This window comes from Leguminivora glycinivorella, chromosome 10 (assembly GCF_023078275.1).
Source record: "Leguminivora glycinivorella isolate SPB_JAAS2020 chromosome 10, LegGlyc_1.1, whole genome shotgun sequence".
In the NCBI taxonomy this organism is placed as follows: Eukaryota; Metazoa; Arthropoda; class Insecta; order Lepidoptera; family Tortricidae; genus Leguminivora; species Leguminivora glycinivorella.
Window position 1 is genome coordinate 16,663,372 of NC_062980.1, and position 20,357 is coordinate 16,683,728.

Sequence of the window (20,357 nt, forward strand, 5' to 3'; positions counted from 1 at the left end):
TCGCAAAGCCCTTTAATTTGATACCACACACGGTATGATCAAGCGCTCGGTTGCGATTTCACTATTTTTAACACGAAAGCCCTCTTAAAGAGTCTTGCGAAGCTTGACGAACGTGGTCCACAGCTGGGCGCCATCGTAGCGATCGTACTTAGACAGTCTAGGCGAGACAGTCGAAGCGATAGATGAAATGAATTTTATTAGGGAAAGCATCTCAAGATTAATTCAATACCAAATAAATTGAAAACAAAAACTAAAGTACTCGAACTTGTATGTATGTATGTATGTATAAACTCTTTATTGTACAAAACACAAAACACAAATATGACACAGGATAGACAGTACAAAGGCGAACTTATCCCTTTAAGGGATTTCTTCCAGCTAACCTTTGAGTAGGTGAAATGTGATGAAGAATGGTAGACAAATATAGCACTTAGTACAACAGTTTATAGGAAAGCCCATAAAAATATAAAAGAGACTAAAACAAAAATAATAAAATAAAATTGGAATAAAAGGTACACAGGTAAAGGTAAAGGTAAAGGTACTTGTGCTCTAACAAATGTTTATAAAAAATAGCGAATTTGTTTAAGGCAAAAACGTTTTTTTTTTCATGATGTACCAGCCTACTGGACTCATTTAAACTTTCTGTATCTACATATGTTTGACAGCAATGCATGCATATCTAGATTTGATTTAATAATCCTTTACTTAATTACATATGATTTTACAGCACTTCAATTGAGGCAGTGCCATGCAAAATTAATTAAATCAGTACTAATTCACTGAAAACAAATTATTAATTGTAATTTTTTATTTTATCATTAAAAGCCCAGAGAAAATATATATTTTCCCTTGCACTATCACTTTCCTTTTTTTCATGGGATCGCAATAAAGTAATATATGCAATAATACAACTGGCCCCGTAGCCGAATGGTATTTCTATGACGACAAACGACGCAGATATGCAATCTATATTGGTGCGACAAAGCCAGACTACATTTGAAGAAATGTAATTCAGCTACGGGGCATGTTGTCTTCTTCTTCTTTTCCTGTTACCCTCTGCTTAGGTGCAGGGCTTGAATCATATTTCTCCATTTACTCCGGTCTTGGGCAGTTTGGGTAACCTCCTCCCATCCCATGCCTAGCACCCTGAGCTCCTGCTGATCCGAACGACGCCAAGTCGATTTAGGGCCGCATGGTTTGCGCTTTCCGGGTATATTCCAGGTGAGGGCCATTTTGGATATGTGGGTATGAGGTTTGGTGGGTGGGGTCTGTTGTACCTATTTTATTAAACCAAGCTATTTTTGACATACATATACCGTACGCATTCTGGTGATTAGATTAGGTACTAAGCTTTTTGAGATTAGAATACCGCGACAGTTAATGTTGACACCACAGAACTTTATTTATATAGAAGAAACAAGTTCATCTATTTGTATAGGGGCCGAGCGTGTCAAATTTTGTACTGAAGTTGTTTCTTGCCTGTAATTTTAAATATGTCTCAGTCTCTTGATTGTTCATAATTTTTGTGTTGTTGCAATTAAATATCACGTAACGAGGCATTTTTTATGTTTTGATTGACTTCAACTTACAAAAATTGACGCCCGAAAGCTGCAAGCTGCGATTAAAGACGGACAACTCAGTGGATTTCACTGAGTTCATTTGACACGCTAAGTAGATACGTTTGCTTGATCTATGGTATATATGACATCTGTGGTTGACACTGAGTTTAATGAACTAACCGTCGGAAAATTCGATATTATACCTACAAAGTGCTTAAATTCGATTAGAATACCTATTTAGGACCTAAAATCCGCCTATATTCAATTTGCACTCTATTAAGAGGGAGTAGAGCAGGGAGAATTTTCAGAATGTGGCAAATTACCCCATTACACACACAAACACCCTTCACGCACACTACCGCAATTTACTGTGAAAGGTCAGTGACCCTTTGCTTTTTCAAGAGTGTTATTTTGAGTTGGTAGTAAACTACTGACCTCCTTTGAAAAATTAAAACTGTAAAAAGGGTAGCATAAAAGAAGACAGAGAAAAAATACGTGCCATCTAGCTTTCCTTCTCTGTTCATGTCTCATGTGACTTTAATTTACTTAAATATGTAGATAACGTTCCCTACGCAGTTGATTGTTTACGTAGGTAGTATTACTTTGCACTTCATTTTGCGTTACTTTTCTATACTTAGATAAAAAATCGTCAGGCGCCTATCCCCGCAAACATTATTCAAAGACGTGTGTGAAGGCCGATACCTCCAGGTCTTCAGAGGCCTGTGCTGTGCATTACGTATAATATATGAGTTGTATTAAAGACTATGAGATGTTTTCTTTATTTATTTGGGTTCTTAGGTGTTTTTATCATGTATTTTGATATAAAAATATAGTATGTGTATAAAAAAAAAAATCTAATGTATAGCGTACATCCAGCAGCAGTCAAGTCAGAGACATAAAGAAGGACAGGTAATATCGGCGCATATCTTATCTTATCCAATACCGCCACCGCCATCTGCATCAGACTCTTGATCTTACCAAATCTCCGCGTCGCTTCTCTAGATTTCAGTTTCTTTAGACGTAAGTTCAAGTTCAAGCAATTTCGTTGCAGCATGATGGAAATAAAGGAAATCATACATGTGTTTTCTAGGTAGGTAGATGATCCATTAAGACTTATTTTACTGTTATTAATCATAATCAATTATTCCAACTGGCTTGGGCCATATGTAGGTATATATTATTTTTAATATATTATGACGAAATTTATGACGTCTGCTAATAATATAGTTAGCTAATGAAAACGATACAGACAGACTTGAAGAAAATTAATTTTACAATTAATTTAAACAACTATGACTTTCTGATATACTATCCTCCTAATATGACTATATACCTAGGAGGTTCAAGCACAAATTGTTCGGCCACCAGTGGGCCTTGTCGTTTTTTTCTTTCGTGTATGATATCAATTTCAATTTATTATTTTTATAAACTTGAAAAAAGAACAAATCAAAAAATATTTAATAAAATAATTTAATTTCTTCCCTAGTTGTATAGTTTCATACTTATGATTTTTATTTTAAAGTAACCCGTTTATATTATAGAAACCATGGGTGATTTTTGTGGACTTAAGTAGAAAACTGCGGTTGACAGAAGTGTGCTTAACACTTCTAAATGTTAATTTCTTGTATCTGTCGCAGTAAGATAGATAAAGCCGTTATATAGTTATAACCCTAGGAATATAATTATACGTCGTAACATAGTTAAACGAAAGCGATTAATTGCTATCTTACTAGGAATATAACTATAATACTAAACTAGTTTAGTCATATAAGTAGTAGGGTACCCCCGTTACCAGCCCGGGTCTGGGGCCTGCTCCCAGGACCCCACCACCGCCCATCCATGGTCTTACTGAACTAAAAAAAAAAAAAAAAAAAAAAAAAAAAAAAAAAAAAAAAAAAAACTAATAGCCCCCCATTTAGATTCATTGCGCTGGGTCTTGACGCTCTCAGAAGCCTCCTTCTAGTATTTACAGAATACGTTCTTTACACAATAAACCTTGTGCACGACGGTCACAAAAGGATTACCGACCCTTTCTATTGTTCGATCTGGACTCGGCGCTAGACCATTGTTACCCTACCCAGCTACCTGGCAGTGTCATGCACACCTTTTCCTTGTGTCTCATACTGATAGGTATTTTATAATTAATTTTTAGTATAACTTTGTAATCATATGGATTGCGATTCTAACCTAACCTAACCTAATTAAAATACCTAACTTTTCCATTCGTAACCTAACCAAATTTAATTAAAACCTACTCTTAGTTAACCTAAGTAGTCTAGACTTACCTTTATGAAACCTAACTGAGTTTCACCTACTTTTACTTTTATTTCTATAAATGTAGGTATTTATGAAATGTATTATAATTACGTTTTAACTTAAGAACTTCTGAGTTACATTTAAGTTTATCCAAATACCTAAACTTAACGATCCTATCTAGCGTATCTTTCTTTTTCTCGAATATTTATGATATCTTATACCTATTTCTATCATACATCTCTTTGTTGTATTACCAAATTTGTACATATGATTAATAAGTCAATTTTTTGATTACGTCTTAATAAAAGTTAATTTCCCATCTTATCAAACTTTCTTTTTTTACATATATTTCAATGTTTTGTATCTGAATAAACCTCGGTAATTTTGTGAAGTTGCGTTTTTGCTTAATTGCTTTATTTATTGTACCTTCTTTGAATAATTTACTTACCTATGTCTATTATTATTTTTTATGACTTGTGTATTGTTTAAGAGAATGCATACTTTCAATAAACTTGTTACGACGTAAGAAACTGAGAACCGGTTAAAACATGTTTAAGGCTAATTCTATGTGAATAAAAATGTCTTTTGTGCATTTTTAAAGATAATAATATATTTATTGTTTCCGCTTATTTGAATAATTCGGGTTTTGGGTAAAGAGATCCTTCGACGAACATGTCAAGGCATGATACTTTCTATTCATATTTAACAAAGAGCATTAACTGGTGTAAACATGTTTTAGACTAACGCACCGGTAATTCTTGTGACTTGAATTTATTATTGTAACAACTTAGTTGCTTTATTATAGATGTTTATTGTATTGTAAAATGACAAAAAGTTTATTGTTTGCGTTCAGGTATAAGATGAACTGGTTGAAACAAGATTTATGGTACGTTCCCCTGCTCTCTACCATATTACGAGTATAAAAGCCAAAGAGAGTCGAGGCTGAATAAGTATTCCTGTAGAGGCAGCCTTCTGTACCAGAGCTCCTTGTATCTAGTGTGGTATATAGAGAAGTGGAGTGTGCGTTCAAAAGTGAAGTGTTTATAGACAGATCCAACAATGGACGTGAGTATGTTTTTCTTTTTAAATTACTGTAACCCATATTGCCTTTTTATAATATTGTTTCGTCTAGTGTTCTTTGTATTTAATTAATAGAATTGTTAATAGTGTTTAAAATATTGTCTTTCATTGTTTCAGTTCTCTGAAAATACTTTCAAGAACTATTACTACCCGGAAAATCAGGGTGATTCAACCGATGAGGAAGGTACAGCTGGTTTCAAAGTTAAGCAAGCCCTCGCAAAGAAACGTCCTGGAAATAATATTGACAGCTTCTTTGAACGACCTAAAAAGCAGTGTAAAACCTTGAAACGGTCTTCGAATGTAAGCAAAAGTTCGCCAGAAGGCGTGGCTAATTTATCATCTGGACAAGATGATGGGGCGTATTCATCTCACTTAATTAAAATAGAGATATATGATATGCAAACAATCAAAAACATCCCATCCACGGAACACTGGAAGCACGCGGACGTCAGACTGAAGTATTTTGCGTTGGAAGACGACTTGGAATTACAAAATACGCGAAATATTGTATATAATATTACAAAACAATTAGCTTCTAAGGACACATGTGTAAAATATTTTATAGATAATAAGAAACAGTGATAAATATAATTTTTAACGATAGCAGTAGGATAGTGTTAAAGTGTTTCACATTTCTTATCTTTCCTTTTTATGATTTAAGTAAATTTCCTTGTAAGATATTCTTTTGCATTGTTTAACATTCCAAACAAAATAAATAAGAAATAAAATGGTGTCAAATGTCTGTAGTTTTATAAAGGTTACTATGTGAGAATTCAAAATAAAAATAATTATTACCAGTACACGTATTTTTATTTATTTCACAAAAAAGGTCTTAAACATGTTTCGTAATACTAGATCATTACATAAAGAATTATCAGAAAACAAGTTAAGCATATGTTTCATAGATTTTCCATGAAACTTAAAATACAAATAAACTAAACAATATTCACCACAAACAGAAGTGAAATGGTTTTGAAGTGATTTATTATTGTAAAACCACCGTCTCGTATTTCTATCTAGAAATGACTTATGATAACCGGAAGGTTTCCTGCCAAAGGAGTCAAAATATTCACCTACACCATTTACATCAATGTGTATAGCAACCCAATGGGAACCCGGTTTTGAATCAGGGTCCAAATTACTGACAATAAAGGTAGGTAGATTAACCCGAATAGGTATTTTGTTGGCAGCAAAAACATTTGAATTAAACAATGGGTTTAGTTTCCTCATACAAAATTGAATTTCTTTAGTATCCATAGTTAAGTAACATATACAAATTATTGATGATCATGCAAACAATGGTGAATTCCAAATAAAATAAATTAAAGAGAACGGGGTATTTATATGTTTCTTAACTATTGTAATCTACAGATACATCACGATTTTTATTTATTTCAATTATATTATCAAATTCTGCATACACAATACAATTAATGGTACTAGTTAGAGCGGAATCAAAACGTACTTCTATCCGAACGCTACCATGTCTAACAAGATTCCAGTGTGAAGTTGAATTAGCAGATAAATCAGGAGTTAAATCAAAACACAATAAACAATAACCTTGACCAAAATCTGTTCTGCTTATTCCATTACCCTCGTTATGGAAATGAATACCAGTTCCAGAAAATAGAGTGTGATATGCTGCTGCTATTGTACCAGAACTAAATGAAGGTTGTAATGTTTTAGAAGGAACTTCATGACCATCTACGAACAAACTAAATGAATTCATATTATAATGTTGAAAATTAAACGGATTTAATGCTAAATTACCATTAAAACCTGAATTTGATACAAATCCAATAATACATCTTTTAGGAATTTGTCCGAGAAATATATTATCTAATGTTTTACCCTGAACCCCCGTTGGTATTGTGAGAACCTTAACTTCTGCCCTCGTAATGGGGTACTTCGCAGTTGTTGTGGCTAATACTTTTTGATGGGCTAACAAAACACTAGGATTGATTCTCGTTCTCCTTACAATGAGGCTGGCATCCATTATTTGTACTTTGAATTTTTTATCTTGGTGGCAAATAAGATTGAATGATTCTTTTGAGCGAACTAACTTAATACGTAGTTCTACACCATTTATTAAGAATTTCTCTTGATTAAATATATCACCATGTAAATGACCAATCATTTCTACTTCCTTACTCTCCTTGATAAATTCCAGCCTTTTGTTAAACCCTTTGTTGTTAACGTCAACAGTATCCATATAGCCCGGCGTATCTTCATACCACAATCCACAAGTAAGATGAGTTGTTTTGGCTGCTGGTCCGTAGTTGAGAAGATTTTCCATATAAGCACGGTAGGCATATGTATTGTTTGGTGGTGATATGAGTTTTTGATTTAAATATACATCAAGTTGATTAAAAAGAGAATGTAACCAGTTATTGGTGGGTCCAACTGCAGCATCTGCTTTTAATTTAGTACCATCTTGGTTCAACACTTTAGCAGTAATGTGTATCATTGTGTGTGATAGATCTATGTAGTCATCACCTGATCCAGGTACTTGAAATTCGATTGGACCGTCATCGCTTAAAGATGAAATTGGTTTATAATGAATCCACTGTCCGCTTTCAATGCTTGTTTGAGTTGATGGAAGGGCAAATATATCTAATTCAGATTTCGCACACTCACATGAATGATTATGTAAAAATGACATTATTTAGTTTGAAAATATATCGTTATTTATATCTTTTTTATTTTTTTTACTTCCTCTTCGTCGCGATGCTTTTAGAGCAATGAGCGGTTCCCTTCTTTTATTGGACATTTTATACCCAGATCCTGACATAAGGGAATCAATTTTTTCATCGGCCTTTCTTTTCAGGTTTGCACTTGCTTCCTTGAATCGTGATCGTATGGAACTGTCTATAGGGCGAGCATTTACCATATCAGATAAGAGTCCAACTCCTGCTCCTAAAGTTTCTTTTCCAATGGTTCTTAAACCACTAGATAATAAAGGGAGTACGGATCTAAATAGTCCTCCCAAAAAACTGCCTATACCATGTCCTCTTTGATATGGAACTCCCTTATAGACAATTCCTACACCAGAGCCGGCTTGGTGTGAATAATAATGTTCGTAAGGACAAGAGGTTGATGATCTGTTATACATCATTTTACACGTTGAAAGTGTAGTTTCACGCAAGAAGACCCAAATTGAAATGGTACTCTGACACCGGTTGTTGTTCTTATATCTATTTCAATTGTATCAAACTCTCTTCGTAAAACTGGTACATAGTGAGCAGGTGAGAAAATATGTGTTTTATAAGCTCCATAAATGAACTTAGTTGGATCTAAAGGTATTATTCTAATTAACGATGTTATAACATCTCCAACTACTTGTGGATGAATGATATCTGTATAAACAAATATTTGAGATGGTAAACCTAAATATAAATTTGCTGGGTTTTTTCCCAATGTGATTTGTTTCAAATTTGTTCTTGGTTTAAAACCCATTTGAAGACTTAGTATTGGAGTTGTTATGATAGAAGTGATATCTTTATTTGATGTTGTTACTCCTATCATTTTTGTTAGTTCATCATAACGAAATTTAACATTATTTTTTAACTGAGGGTTTTCATTAAACGCTTGAAGAAAGTGATCTATATTATCGTAAGTAGTGGCTGGTATATGAGCTTTTATATCCACAATTTTTGAAGTCTTGTCAGCAGGCGAAAACACTTTTTTCTTTATATAAATTATGTTTTCATGCTCTTGTACATTATACATAGAACAAGGGTATTGAAATTCCACCAAACCAACTACCCATTCTCCATCCAATTTAATGGTCTTTGGTAATTTTGTTAAAAAATGTGCAGTCGTATTATCTGTGTAATAATCGGATGAACTATTACTTAACAAAGTTAAATAAAAGCTATTATCACTCATATTTTCTTTAAGCTTGATTCAGGTATCCAAGAATTAAATTTATTAGGATAACCTTGCCACTTCACTAGTATTTCCTTTCTGCCAGCAACTCGACGTGAACGTAATATTTTATCAATTTTATACTCGTTGGAGGGGAGGTAAGTTACTTTTTGTATTTCTTTTGAATAAAACGTCCCAATTATGCGTTCGCCTTCCAAATCCCTTAGTGTATAAACAATCCGAGGAGATCTTTTAATAATTGAATTAATTATAAATATTTCATCACTCCAATTACTTTCGTAACCTTTTTGAAATATATGTTTGTATTTAGTGATTCTAACATGATCTCCTACGTTTAGTTTTGCAGTTTCTGGTGAGATTTGTCTATCTGTATTGCGATCATATAAATTACACCAAACAGTCATAATATTATTAGAGTTAACATCAACTGGACACATTTTTATGCTTGAATGATAGCTGTGGTTGTAAGAATAAAGAAGATCTTGTAGAACATTTATGTAATTATATGTATTCTTATGAGTGAAGTAACGCCACATTTTCGTTTTAAGAGTTCTCTGGAACCTTTCTACTATACTTGCTTTAATATCAGGGTTATTAGTGGTATAATAATTAATATTTTTACTTTTGAAATAATCTCTTACCACCTTTGAAACGAATTCCGTACCTTTATCAGATTGGATATGACGAGGAACTGAGTTGGCTTCAGTAAATATGCTTTCAAAACAATGTTTAACTGTTGCTGAATCCTTCTTCTTCATGGCTCTTGCAAAAGCATATTTACTGAATACATCGATAACACAAAGAATATATTTGTAACCATCATTAAATTGACTATATGTACTCATGTCACTCAAATCAGCTTGCCAAAGTTCATTAAAGTTAGATAGAATGTATCTATTTCTAGTAAACTGCCTATGAACAGGTTTATGTAGTGTATACGTGTCTTGAGATTGTAACCATTTTTTTACATCTTCTTTATTCATTTGACCTTTCATTTCCTTTGTTAAATTATTTAAACTGCTATAACCAGCGGGATGAGAGATATCATAGTAGATTCTGTTAATATCTAATAAGGAGTCCATCTTTCCCAATTTATAGTTTTTGCAGATGATTTTTGTACTCGTGTAGTAAGAGGAGTAGATGTGTTGTTTTCTTTATCTAACGAGGCTCGTGTTCTTATAGAAGTAGAGGGGGTAAAGGGCTCAATCAAAGGAGTGTCATTAATAAATGCTAAATTTGTAGGATTACCTATGCATGACTTAGGAACTTTGATATCTTTTAAAAGTAAAGCAAACACTTCCCAGCCAATTGGTTTAGGACGTTTAAGACATCTAACCGTGTCGCTCACCAAATCAGTAATATTGCTATTTTGAATAGTCTGGTTGTTTATAACAACTTCACCAGTCTGCTTCCACCAAATTTTAGGTTTACTTAAAACAATGTAATCTAATAGCGTTCTAGCTTTTTTTTCATAAGATTTAGGTAATATCTCTATTATTTTTGATGGACTGATCGGCATTGATTCTTGATTTATTTCACCAGGTGTCGTGTTAAACAAAGATGGTGCAGCTATCTCAGTTACATCACCTTTCGCTGATTCCTTATATTCTGTCTCCTCCTTTTTGGGTATCTTTGAATTTATGATATCATTACTTTCTTTGTTGAATTGATCGAACCCCTCCATTACTATAGGTATCTTAAACGGTTTTCGATCTGTTTCAATAAAATGTAGAAACCGCTGCAATGCTTGAGAATAAAGCATCCATTTTTCACGATCGTTCATTTTACTTTTGAGAATTTTTTGCATCTCTTCATCTAGCCGAGATGAGGAATTTTCAGGAGGGTTCTCATTGCGTTTCAACTTTTCAATAAAGTCCGATTCAACTAATAACATTTTTTTCGTGTTTTCCATTTTGTTTATTTATGATAAAGAGTTAACTAAGGCACTTAGAACTGCTCCTAAAATAATAGGTAAAAAGGCACCTCCTTTTTGAATTATAACCGTTTTTCTTAATTTATGTTTACCTTTTGAAACTAATTTCCTTAATATGTCTTTGTACTTTTTTAACTTTGTTTTTTCCTTTTTTTCTAAAGGAATTTTCCCATTCAGAACGTTATAAATGCACTCGCATATAATGTTGATCTCTTCATCATCACAAGATTTAAGTAATGCAGTACGATATTTGGGTTTAAGCAAGTGCAATGCTTCTAATAAATGTTTATATGTGTTTACTCTTGCATGCATCATGTAGAACTGACTAAAATTTGTTGATTTTTATCATATTTAAATCCTTTTTTGGGTACATACACTGTGCAATGTCCATCAAATGGAAATATTTTTGTTTTAAAACGACATATGTCATTTGTATTTTGTTTCAGATCAATCATAAGGTAACCATGAGCATCCTTTGTAGCATCTTTGTAGGCTTCATCCACGAATTTTGAGTTTTCAGGACAAACTTGTCGTGACAGGTATCGTATTTGAGTTTTATCTCTAGGGTTCTTAAAAAATACAATGTAGCTTGTGTTCAGTGAAATATCACGTTGACCTCTTCCTTGATGAAATATGTTTTGTGTTATATAAAAAACACTTAAATTTCTATGATGACTTCCTTTAGTAAAAATATCAACAACTCGTCCATCTGATTCTCTCATTAAATCATCTATTATTAGAAGTTTAGGTTTTTTCCCATCGAAAGTTGAAAAATCTGGTATTCCTTGACTATAATTTACATTTTCTAGATTATAAAGAGGTTGCATTTCATCATAACACCAAATAATTTCATCAAATTCTATGTTACATATCTCTTTAGTATTATTCAAAAAATTTGTAACAAATTGAGTTTTGCCACACCCACTGGGACCTGCGACAATGGTAGTGAAAGGATGATAAAAATGAATCATCTTTGAATGCTGTAATATGTTTAACAGTGTTGATATGAATGCGGATAGACATTAAATGGTGCTATTCAATAAACATATTACTATTTAAACTAAAGTAGAGTAAAAAAAAAAAAACTGATAAAAAATATGTATATTTATTCTGATATTAACACTTTTCTTTATAATCTATTGTTACATTTTATATACCCAACCACCAATTTAAATTTAAACATAAAAAACAATAAATCTATGTTTACAATATTCTTATGCCAAAACACGAATAAATTAATTAAAATTAATTAAAATATAATTTACAATTAAATTTAAGTTAACTATTCAAATTTACATACAAAATATATATTACAAACAATAATTCGAATTTGAATGTTCTGTCATTTACATGACAAAATTTAAATTATTTTTTTATTTTACAATGTCCCCACGCAAGGGTGTCACAAGTGTTTTCTAATAAGTAACGTTTTGTATCATCATGAGATAATGATATTTTATTAATTTTTTGAGTGAATATTACATGTTTTATAGATTTAAATCTTAGCATTTGAGCACGTTGCACATTTTTGTTAAATAAACATGTTTTGAAATTATTTAGAGTAAATTTCTTTGTAACACATACATTGACTCCTTTAGCTTTTGATAAAACACCATATTTACCTTTTTTGTCATCATTCTCATCATATTTTTCAACATCTAAGGCATACATTTTAGATTTTAGACCAACGAACTCTTTTAAAATTCTACCATTATTTTCATCTTTGAAAAATCCTAATCGCTTTTTATTTATAAGTGGGAAATTATATTTATTGATAGGAGGATAGTCAGATGTATCAAAATAGAAATTAAGATCTTTTTTTATATCTGCATAAAAATTTTCAGTGAAAATTTGATAAATTAAACTATCCGTATCTGTATAAAGAAGTTTGAGTTTGTTAGGATATTTGATTTTCATGTAGTTGTAGTGAAAGTCATACATTAAAGTTTTTGATATATCTAATACACAAAACCCCAAATAAATCGGTTTATTATAAAAGACTTTAGTTTTTTTCAATTGAACAGCTACTAAATTCTCTGAGAATATGGATAGACTGTGGAACTCAGGTCTAGCTATCAAAGACTGAACCCCTTGCGATTTCCCTCGATTTTCCCAGTGATTTAATAATTTGACGTTTACACGTTTTGCAACATTTTCCATAGTCTTACCGAACACTGAATTGTTCATTAGTTTAAAAAAATCTTTTTCAAAATCAGATGATGCCAGCGATCTCATGTGGGTATTTAAATCTATGTAACTTTTTAACCACATAGACTGCTGAAATTTAAGAATGCGATGTATTTTACTTAATACCAAACCATTCTTCAAACACTGTTTTAGATTTCGATAATGAATTACATAATTAGTTTTTCTATTTAAATTAGGAATCAGTTTTTTTCTTTACAATTACCCAAACAAACGTTTTCAGGACAGAATGGTAAATCTGAATGTGAGTCATGAATTTCGTTAGGGTATTCGAGGTCAACTTCTAATATGAAACCATGATCAGCGTCATCGGCTATATTGAAGTCTGTATCTACATGAACCCATTCAAATTTACCTGTAGGGAGACATTGAGACATAGCCCATCCGTAAAGGTTGTTTGCATCAAAATACATAAGATAGGACGATGGTATGTTTGAATCAAAATCACCCATAAATTTATTATTAGCTTTCGCATATCTGTTACTACATTGCGATATGCCACCTCGAATATTTTTTGCAATGAATGATATTTTATCTATATCAGTTAGGAGTTCTAATTTTATTTTTGTAGTAAATAACATTGCATCCCAACTTAATCCTGGAGCAGTATAATAATGAGCGGGATCTAAACCATACGTCTTAAGACAAAGGTTTCTAAAATTTTCAAATACGTCAGCCAGTAACAAAACATCTGTTTTTAGGTATAAATCGGAGTAATCGCCCATATTTTTGCAACGAAAATGGGACCAAACATCTTTTGCATGATTATAATCATCTTCTGAGATGTGACTATCAGTCAAAGAACTAAAAAAATTGTCTTTAGAGGGAAGATCAGTTAACTTTAAAGAATCGTATGATGTCATGTATTCATACGGATACACACCCTTTCGTAATAAGCGTTTAAAATCGTCCTCACAAGTGAAATTCAATTTTAATTCATGAAATTGTTTAGGAAACAAGTTTTTTGCTAGTTTATCAAGACTGCTGGGCATAAATTTAAGTGAATCTACAAACCTCAATTTGATTGTGCGATTATTTATTTGTAACTTCTTAGAAAATGAAATGTATTTTTCTTTGTTCTGTGGAATCAATTCAATGTCCCCTTCCACCAAACCAAGTCCATGTACTATGAAATGACTATCATAGTTACTCAAATTATGAAAAAATACAGGTATAAATTGAGGTGCTTTGTATTTTTCAGAACAAAATGTATGCGCTACGCCTTCGTAAAGACCAGTATGGAAATTGTAGGAAATGATAGAATCACTATTTAAATTTCTATCACAAATGTAACATGTCCTACTCTGAGCAATATGTTTATTATTTTCAATGGATAAAGGCAATGGAGTTTTTCCGAAAGTATTCCTCTTACAAATGCTTTTTAAATCTTTTTCTATGTACTTCATAAATACCTGGGTGCAATCTTTACCTTTGTATGTTCTATACACAGACAATTTATCATTATAAGAACACTTAATATAATATCCAAAACTATATACCTCATGTTTTTGAATATTTGTAGTAGAAGATGTTGTAGGGTTATTTGACTGTGTTGCTATTGGGTTTAAAAAGGCTTCAAAATCAGCATAAACAACAAAAGGCACCCTTAATTTACGTTCGTAATTATCGAAGGTAACTTCATTGGTGGGAACGTTTTCATTGAACCAGTTTTTCTTTTTATCTTGTTCTGAAGGTAAATGTGTGCAAACATGGAAACAATCGTTTTTTTGATGTTTCATTAAATTTTCGTGAGTTGTGAAGTTGGATAAGCATCCATCGCAAATATGAACAGCATGCTGTGTATTTGATAATTGCTTAGATACTAATCTAGATAAGTTTTTGATAAAGCAATAATGTCCGTTACTATTTTTGGATATATACAATAAGTTCAAATGGATATCTTTTCTACACTTTGTTAAATGCAATGGTCCTACTATATCATGTTTTTTATTTTGAGAATTGTATTCAATTCCAAAAACGTTTATGCTCATATTATTATTATTTTCAAATTTTGGAATATCCCCCAATTTTATTGGAAAAGTTAAATCTCTAAAATTCAATTTATTTTTATGAACAATATACGATTTAGTACAGTTTGAACGATGGTTTGTTGGGGGGTATAATCCTGACAATACTGCCCATCTAAAACATTCTTGATCACTATTTTTTACATTAATAACTGCTTTTTTATTTTGAATATCTCTTGGTAACTCAATATAAGAAGAACCGCGCAACGGATTAAATTTGTTAACATTAACATCTAGATAGTTAAATTTTACTAAACCCCACCCACTGTCTTTTCTTTCAAAGTTAGATAATTTTGTTAATATATCCTTAATCACGGACTCGAAAATTTCATCCTTGTCGCTACTAGTATCAATAATATTGTTACATAATTGGAAATCAAAAGTATTATTGATTTGTTTGCTCTCTTGTGTAAAATCGGCATTTAGAATAAAGTTAACTTTCAATGCAAAATGATTACTAAGGGAACGATCCAATAATGCAAAGATTTTATCTCTATTCTTTTGTAAAATAGTTTCAGGTGTAAAAGGTTGGTAAACTTTTTCATTAAGTAGTATTCTATAAGTGGCCACCCTATTCTTAAACGCATTCTCAATTAATTGAACATCAATCCATTCTAAGTCAGATCTTATAACATTATTTTTATGAAGATTACTGTTTAAATGATTTTTAAAATATCTTTTAGACACTAACTTTTTACATACAGAACATTCAATTTCAGCATTATTATTTGTACTTACAATGACAGAAGGGGTTGGTTTAGATGACGTTGATGATGTAGGCTCAACAGCTAGGCGACTTTTCTTAACAGATACTTCTTCTTCTGTCTCTAAAACTGTAGCCGACCTTTTCAATCCACCTCCTATTTGAGAAGATCTAAAACAACGAAAACATATACATTTATAAATACTCTGATGCGAGATATAATTAAAAATATTTAAATGTTACTTCATTTATACTAACTCAAATCTTTTCGACACTGCTGACAATAGGCTTGCATCATTAAAACACCGTCAATTACATCTTCAGATACAGTTTTCTTCTTGGAATCGTTGATATAATGACCACTACATGGTGTAAAGTATGGTTTAATATCAAAATCTTCCACTAATGTAGAAGGTAACTTATTTTCTGTGTACCAGAGCCTTATACTGTTATGGAAACATTTTAAAATAAATTCTTTACTTAATTGTGCAATCTTGTCACGAGGTAAAGTGGGACCAATATGATAGTAAGTAAAAACCATTTTGGAAATGAACGTCACAAATAAGTATTACAATTATTGAAGCACGGTGGTAAAACACTGAATGATAACAATCTCAGATACCCCGTTTATATATGTGGGCTCTCCCACCTCACCATCAACGTAACAATAAGATCAAGTATCGCCTCGTTAAAAAACTATCCTATTGTTCAGCAGGTAATGGAATAATCGCTACAAGTAGAAACAAGATCCGGTCATAACAAGTTAAAACTCAACATGAAGCAGGTATTCGTTAAATGGTTTGAACATGCAGGAACATGAATATTTTAAGTGGAAATAACTTACGTCTCTCCGTGACATTGGCTCACAAGTCGGGCGGCTTCATATAACTCTTCATCTAGTTCGATTACTTCACAGAGTCTTATAAGTTCCGCATCATAAACATCACAGTTCAGAGAATCCATTGTCAAACGAAGCCGCCTCCCCACATTGAGTTTCTGCGTTAAGTAATTCAATAAAGAGTATACATTTTATAAAACAAAGAGGGTTATTACATATTAACAAATGTAGTGGACCGACTTAACACTTTTCGTCATTTTTAATGTGAAACAATGCAAAAGAATATCTTACAAGGAAATTTACTTAAATCATAAAAAGGAAAGATAAGAAATGTGAAACACTTTAACACTATCCTACTGCTATCGTTAAAAATTATATTTATCACTGTTTCTTATTATCTATAAAATATTTTACACATGTGTCCTTAGAAGCTAATTGTTTTGTAATATTATATACAATATTTCGCGTATTTTGTAATTCCAAGTCGTCTTCCAACGCAAAATACTTCAGTCTGACGTCCGCGTGCTTCCAGTGTTCCGTGGATGGGATGTTTTTGATTGTTTGCATATCATATATCTCTATTTTAATTAAGTGAGATGAATACGCCCCATCATCTTGTCCAGATGATAAATTAGCCACGCCTTCTGGCGAACTTTTGCTTACATTCGAAGACCGTTTCAAGGTTTTACACTGCTTTTTAGGTCGTTCAAAGAAGCTGTCAATATTATTTCCAGGACGTTTCTTTGCGAGGGCTTGCTTAACTTTGAAACCAGCTGTACCTTCCTCATCGGTTGAATCACCCTGATTTTCCGGGTAGTAATAGTTCTTGAAAGTATTTTCAGAGAACTGAAACAATGAAAGACAATATTTTAAACACTATTAACAATTCTATTAATTAAATACAAAGAACACTAGACGAAACAATATTATAAAAAGGCAATAATATATGGGTTACAGTAATTTAAAAAGAAAAACATACTCACGTCCATTGTTGGATCTGTCTATAAACACTTCACTTTTGAACGCACACTCCACTTCTCTATATACCACACTAGATACAAGGAGCTCTGGTACAGAAGGCTGCCTCTACAGGAATACTTATTCAGCCTCGACTCTCTTTGGCTTTTATACTCGTAATATGGTAGAGAGCAGGGGAACGTACCATAAATCTTGTTTCAACCAGTTCATCTTATACCTGAACGCAAACAATAAACTTTTTGTCATTTTACAATACAATAAACATCTATAATAAAGCAACTAAGTTGTTACAATAATAAATTCAAGTCACAAGAATTACCGGTGCGTTAGTCTAAAACATGTTTACACCAGTTAATGCTCTTTGTTAAATATGAATAGAAAGTATCATGCCTTGACATGTTCGTCGAAGGATCTCTTTACCCAAAACCCGAATTATTCAAATAAGCGGAAACAATAAATATATTATTATCTTTAAAAATGCACAAAAGACATTTTTATTCACATAGAATTAGCCTTAAACATGTTTTAACCGGTTCTCAGTTTCTTACGTCGTAACAAGTTTATTGAAAGTATGCATTCTCTTAAACAATACACAAGTCATAAAAAATAATAATAGACATAGGTAAGTAAATTATTCAAAGAAGGTACAATAAATAAAGCAATTATTATTATTATTATTATTTATTATTTATTTATTGGAAAACCAACAGCACATGAAACATGTTAACAGAAACAATAGAAACAAGAGGCCAATTACAGGGTAATTAAGCAAAAACGCAACTTCACAAAATTACCGAGGTTTATTCAGATACAAAACATTGAAATATATGTAAAAAAAGAAAGTTTGATAAGATGGGAAATTAACTTTTATTAAGACGTAATCAAAAAATTGACTTATTAATCATATGTACAAATTTGGTAATACAACAAAGAGATGTATGATAGAAATAGGTATAAGATATCATAAATATTCGAGAAAAAGAAAGATACGCTAGATAGGATCGTTAAGTTTAGGTATTTGGATAAACTTAAATGTAACTCAGAAGTTCTTAAGTTAAAACGTAATTATAATACATTTCATAAATACCTACATTTATAGAAATAAAAGTAAAAGTAGGTGAAACTCAGTTAGGTTTCATAAAGGTAAGTCTAGACTACTCAGGTTAACTAAGAGTAGGTTTTAATTAAATTTGGTTAGGTTACGAATGGAAAAGTTAGGTATTTTAATTAGGTTAGGTTAGGTTAGAATCGCAATCCATATGATTACAAAGTTATACTAAAAATTAATTATAAAATACCTATCAGTATGAGACACAAGGAAAAGGTGTGCATGACACTGCCAGGTAGCTGGGTAGGGTAACAATGGTCTAGCGCCGAGTCCAGATCGAACAATAGAAAGGGTCGGTAATCCTTTTGTGACCGTCGTGCACAAGGTTTATTGTGTAAAGAACGTATTCTGTAAATACTAGAAGGAGGCTTCTGAGAGCGTCAAGACCCAGCGCAATGAATCTAAATGGGGGGCTATTAGTTTTTTTTTTTTTTTTTTTTTTTTTTTTTTTTTTTTTTTTTAGGTTCAGTAAGACCATGGATGGGCGGTGGTGGGGTCCTGGGAGCAGGCCCCAGACCCGGGCTGGTAACGGGGGTACCCTACTACTCATATAGTTATATGACTGGATTCAGTTTAGTGAAATGATTGTAGGCAGGAGTGCAGCGGTGCGGCGGAGGTATAGTTATAACCCTAGGGATATAAGGGAGCGATTCAGAACCATCTTACTAGGAATATAATTATAATACGGTATTTAAAATTGCAAACGGGACTTAATCGCGTATTACTATGTATTAAGTCCCGTTTGCAATTTTAAATATGTGTAAAAATCGTGAAAGTTTAAATCAGTGTTTTATAATACGTATAGCGGGACGATTTGGAATAACAACACCGTCACTGACGTTAGAACAAAGTTTATTTTGTATCGATCCGAACATAGTACACAAGGTTTGGTTACTAAACAAACGAATCCAAGCTATATTAGTTAAAACGTAACAGTTAGGGCATGCTCCCGGTATTTCCTGGGAAATCCCGGTAATTTAATCGCGGTAAGCAAATTTAAACCCAACATTCAAAATGACAAGGTTGTAATTAGGTACGAGTTCAATTTGTTATGACTTATGATAAACATTAAGATTAAACTGACAAACAACGTCAAACTCGTAACGGAAAAAGTATCGTCCGAGTAACCAGCCAGTATTAATACCCCTAAATACTGAAAAAGGTAAGCAACCTCTAGCAATGCGATACTTGTCATATCAACCTCTAGCAATGTCGCATTACGAATACAATAGAATGGGCACGTAAAAAATAACTAATAATACAAATTAAACAAAAAATATTACCCCCATCAAGATATAGCTCAATCGATTCTACTCTCGATTCTGAACAAACTGATTTCAGGTTTTTAGTGTTAAGTGAAACACGGTGTATAACTATATTACTTAACTAGAGACGTATTATAATTATATCCCTAGACTAAGTTTAATCCAGTGATATAATTATATAACTAAACTAGTAACGTATTATAATTATATTCCTAGTAAGATGGTAAGGAATCGCTTTCGTTTAGCTATGTTACGGCATATAATTATATCCCTAGGGTTATAACTATACCTCCGCCGCACCGCCGCACTCCTGCCTACAATCATTTCACTAAACTGGATCCAGTCATATAACTATATGAATAAACTAGTTTAGTATTATAGTTATATTCCTAGTAAGATAGCAATTAATCGCTTTCGTTTAACTATGTTACGACGTATAATTATATTCCTAGGGTTATAACTATATAACGGCTTTATCTATCTTACTGCGACATATCGATAAGATACTAGTCTAACT